Source organism: Ranitomeya imitator, chromosome 2, assembly GCF_032444005.1.
Source record: "Ranitomeya imitator isolate aRanImi1 chromosome 2, aRanImi1.pri, whole genome shotgun sequence".
Taxonomy (NCBI): Eukaryota; Metazoa; Chordata; class Amphibia; order Anura; family Dendrobatidae; genus Ranitomeya; species Ranitomeya imitator.
Window position 1 is genome coordinate 625,239,581 of NC_091283.1, and position 5,372 is coordinate 625,244,952.

Below are 5,372 nucleotides of genomic sequence, written 5' to 3' on the forward strand. Positions count from 1 at the left end.
CTCCATAGTATATGCCTGATATGCTGCTCCATAAAGGTTGATGGCCCCCATAAGATGCTCCATAGTATTATATGCCCTGTATGCTGCTGCAATAAAAAAAAAAACATAATCCCCTATTGTCGCTGGGTGCCGAGTGCTGGGGGGCCTGAGCAGGCGGGGACACCGGCGCGCTGTGGGGGTCAGGTGCCTGAGTCGCCGCTAGCTCAGGCCCCCGGCACTTGCTATAGTCACCTGGCCCTGATCCACTGCTGCGTGCCGCTCCATCTTCCGGGTCCTCTGGCTGTGACTGTTCAGTCAGAGGGCGTTGCGCATTAAGCGTGTCATCGCACCCTCTGAACTGAACGTCAAAGGCAGAGGATTTGGAGGACGGAGTGGCGTGCATCGGTGGAACGGGCCAGGTGAATATAGCCGGACCCGTTGCACAGCGTTAATTGCGACATTTTCGCCGTGCAATGCAGTCCGTTAGCGTTAACCCATTTACGCAATGTGAACCTAGCCTAATTGTAGGGAGAGTAGAGGACAATGTGAGCTGTCTTCAGCACCTGGCGCCTGAGAACAGAGCAATGTGTGCTGGCTTGTATCCAGTGTAGATACGTGTGATACTGATGCGGCATACGTATGAAACACAGGGCATCTCCGATACTGTTTTTTTTCCAGTACCGTAAATATTAGGACATGTGAAGGAGGCCTAAGATGGATGACTGACTACCAGAAAGACCTGAAAGAATGAGGGGGTGACCTCCTACTGTGACTATCTGCCAGGAAGAGATGAGTGACGAATAAACACCCTTACTGTCACTGACTTCTAGGGACAGCTGAGAGAGACGGCGGTACAACTGAGTGACCAGATGACAGGTCAATGATCGCTTAATGACCTAATGGCCAATAATGGTTGATGGCAGAAACAGTACTTTGGAGTATAAACCATTGAGAAAGAAAATCAGGGGCGGGATTATGGATGGCGGTGTTGGAGTTTCCTTTTTGGCTGGAGGAACATTGCATCTGTCCTATATCACACTGGCATAAAAAAGTATCAAGATTTAATAGTATTTTCATCACCATCATAAACAGAATATCAAATGCAACCCAAAGGATGTCCTATATACGACGGTCTACCCAACCATGGACCGCTTCCTGCCCCTCAGTCTGACTTCGTCCAGTTTTTTAATGACGGGGCTGGATTTCTTGGAGGCGACTGTGTAGCTTTGGAGCAGAGCTCTGAACACGTCCTCTGTCTGGGGATGAGTGCTGAGGAAAGCCTTTTCCAAGACATAAAGGTCGACACCTTTATCTTCTGGGAGAGCAGAGATGAAGCTCAGGCCGAAATCGATCAGCACCAGGTTTAAGTCCGGATGTGGAGGCCGTAGGAGTATGTTCGAGGTGGTCAGGTCCCCATGGACGACATCCTCATCATGCATCCAGGCCAATATCTGACCAATCCTTTCTGCAAGGCTGTACAGGCTGCTGCCATGTTCTTGCGCTGTCATTATGAAGTCCCGAACAGTGACTGATCCTTCTATATCCTCCAGGTAGATGCAGTTAGAGACATAATCAACAAAATAAACCACAGGAGTGGCAATACCTGCCTTCCTGCACCTGAAGATTGAGCGCACCTCCTGGGCGGTCCGCCGGTGTGTCAGCTTCTCGTCCAGCGTAGGATGCCTGTAAGTCTTGGGGAAACGCTCCTTCACTACAGCCGCTTTCCCCAGGAAACTTCCCCGGTACACCCGAGCCTCAGCCCCCTGCTTCATGAGCTGCAGCCCCCCCAGGTACCGCCGAGTCTGCTCCCTGCTTATGCTGTCCGCACTGTTCTCCACAGCATTCATGGTAAAGGCTAACCCATTCAGGATACATTCCTTTATGTTGGCCATAATTGGTCCTGTGGTGAGAAGCATTGGGTCAAACAATGGTAGAGATATACACAGCATGAAAAATGTATGTTCTACATACAAATGGCAGTCATGAACAATCTACCGGGACGGAAAGGCATCACTGCACTACAGGAGTCTAGTTACTTCCTGAAAATGGCCAGAGAGTGGTGAGGGGCTTCATTTACACATGAGGGTCATCCTACTTAGCATTGTCTAGACTTCCTTCAATCAGACATATCACATATCTAAAGGATACACCATAAATATTTGATAGATATGGGTCTTAAAAGGCAATATCATGTGCATAAGCCATAAAACATGGAAAGAATACATACTTCTATTTTTCACTATTTTAAACTATTAATCTCATGGGACTCCTATAAGTAAACAGACAATCATTGGTCGACTGTCACAGTATAAAGGCTGGCCATACAAAAATATTGAAAACCATTGGCTCTACTGACAGCTATCTTCCTTACTCCCTACACAGCAACTCAGCTGAGCATTCCTGTATTCCCCATGGGGAGGGTAGATTTAGCCTCAGCCAGAATTACCAGTAGTCAGTTAGAACAGATCCAACTGCAATCCATTGACAAACAAGTTGTCCAGACTAAAAAAAAAAATAAAAATTATTTCAACTGGATACATTTTTTTAACATTGAAAGCTAAATGGTCATCCATTTGAAACTGATCAATAAGGAAAAAATGGATGACCAGTTAACAGATCTGTTTTTCATAGACTTCAATGTTAAAAGACCAGATCCGGTCGAAATCAATTTTACTTAGCACAACTTTCTGACAATAGATTGCTGCTGGTTCCGTTCTACTGAAAGGCTCTGTTCACATGTACAGTAATCAAAGGCGATGTTCACATTTCCACCAACAATTTAACATAACTTAAGCATACAGCATCCAGCTAAAGCAAAAAATACTTCAACTGGTACCAGTTCTTGTGTGGTCTTTGTTCAGCCGATCGCCCAGGTCTGGACCTATCACACACAAGAAATACTTCAGTTGCCACCATGCTGATCTCCCCACTATTTGTGGAGGAGCAGATCACAATCTATTGTTCCCCATCAGAGTGGCTGCACAAGAATTACTGACAACAAGACAACAGTTTAACAAGAAAGTGAATCAGAAAAGTCACAGCATCTATAATCCTGAACCTTTCAGAAACACTCCCACACGTGTTTATCCCACCAGCCTCCCACTTGCAGGGACAACTGCCCATTGACATCACAGCACTGGTACAAGCTCCCTATGACAGTGTAAGGAAGAAGTATACTTACGAGATGGGACGTAGCAGATGCTCAGGTCTCACTGGATTCTTCGATCCTTGATCCTGGAAGTCCTTAGTCCTGGTGGTCTGTAGTTATGGAGGTCCTTAGTCCTGGGGCTCAGGTGAGATCAGTCACAGATTGTGATAGTTCTGAAATCTCAGGACCTTAGGTGACAGCTTTATCCCCTGACTCTCCAGGTTTTGGGCGGGGTAGTGTTTGAATTCCGTGCTGTGATTGGCCGGTGCTCTGGGGGGGGGCTCATGGTGTCAACTTCTTGTCACTTGCTATCCTGGAATTCTTTATCCTGGAATTCTTTATCTATTGGTATGCAATGGTATGCAATTGTTCCCAATGTTTTGAATACACTTGGTCCCCAGCTGGCTGCCTGTGTATTATCATGCAGACATGGTAGTAGCCCTACTTCAGCCCTGGTGGTGTGGGAAAGTGTGTAAAACAGGAATTCCCCCCACTCCTGCATCCTCCCCTTACATGCCTGAGTGACATTTGTCCTGTGTGTGGCACCCATGAGCCAAGTATGCCTTAATATGTAGAGAAGTGATGACATCCAGTCAGTTTTCTGTCATAGATACAGTTCTGGAGCAAATATGGGATTTCTCAGGTTATAGAAACATTCACTGACACATAATCCTCCAAAATTCACCTCACAACTCGTCATCTCCTCTTTGCGTTTCACATGAGGAGATTTTTTTTTACATTTTTTTTTCTCAACATTTTTTTCCTCGAAATTTGAAAAATTATTGAAGGGTGGAAAAGTGCATGACATTTTTTTTTAAATAAGTTTTTGAAGAGTTTTACTTCAAAATCTATCGCAATCTCTTCTAAACCTCTTCAGAAAAAAAATGTCTCTAAAAAATATTGTTTCTTGAAGCAACTCGCATTAAAAAAAATCAGTGTGAACATAGCCTGAGAAATAGATGTATGTCCTAGAGTAGGTATAAAAAGTCATCAAGAAAAGTGAGACGATTTTTTTTTTCACTTATCCATATACAATCCTTTTTTTTACCACAGCGTCTATTAACCATTTACATTTTCCTAAGGTACAGAATTGCAATATATCCCTAAACATCGGATGTTACACTGTGGCTCGGTATGGCATCTGATTTGCGCCCCTATAGACCTGAACGGGCAAGTCTCATCCCATTTTTAGAATAAACTTGTGCATGCTGCCATGTTTTCACATTCAGAAAATAATCGCTTCTCAGCAGCGCCCTATAGAATAACATTGGTCCGAGTGCTGTCCATTTTGTACTTGTGCTGTCCATTTTGTACTTGTGCTGTCTATTTTGTACTTGTGCTGTCTATTTTGTGCTTCTGCTGTCCATTTTATACATACGATACGATACACTTTATTAATCCCGTGGAAAATTATGGTATCACAGCAGTACAACTTACATCATAAGAATCATAAAATGAATTACTTAGTTGACATGACAGTTTGTTGACAGAAGGACATTATACATTAGAATAGGACATACTCAGCGGGTGAACTGAAAAGTAGGAGAAATAAAGTAGACAATCACCTTTATGATTTAACCCTAATGTTATTGTTGTACATACCCATAGCAGTTGGCACTAACGATTTCCTAAATTTTTCCTTCTTACACCTCAGGAGTATTAGCCGGTTACTGAAGGTGCTCTTCTGTCTCATGAATAGCTCATATAGTGGATGTGCATTATTGTTCATAATTGCCCTACACTTTCTCAGAGTTCTTCTCTCCACTACCTCCTCAAGAGAGTCCAGATTGCAGCCGACAGCAGAGCTTGCCTTTTTGATAAGCTTATTCAGCTTATTAGCATCAGAGGCCCGCACACTATTACCCCAGCATATGATTGCAAAAAAGATGGCACTTGCCACCACAGACTGGTAGAACATTTCTAACATTTTGCTGCACACATTAAAAGACCTCAGGTTCCTTAGGAAATACAGTCTTTGAGTGGCATCTCCAGTCCAGTTTGCTATCCAAATGGACCCCCAAATATTTATAACTCTCCACCTGCTCTACCTCCTGACCAGCAATAGTGATCGGTAAGCATTCCAACTTAATCCTGCTATAGTTGGCCACCAACTCCTTGTTTTTTTTTAACATTTAGTTGTAGATAGTTACCATTGCACCAATCCACGAAATTCGACACCACCCTTCCCCTAATACATCCCACAACCACGGAGTCATCCGAAAATTTTTGAAGGTGGCAAAGATCA

General features: G+C 43.9%; 1 pseudogene; it reads right to left on the reverse strand.

Moving 5' to 3' along the window:
- Positions 1–1,023: 1,023 nt before the first annotated feature.
- Positions 1,024–1,871, reverse strand: LOC138666749 (EKC/KEOPS complex subunit Tp53rkb pseudogene; annotated as a pseudogene).
- Positions 1,872–5,372: the final 3,501 nt, after the last annotated feature.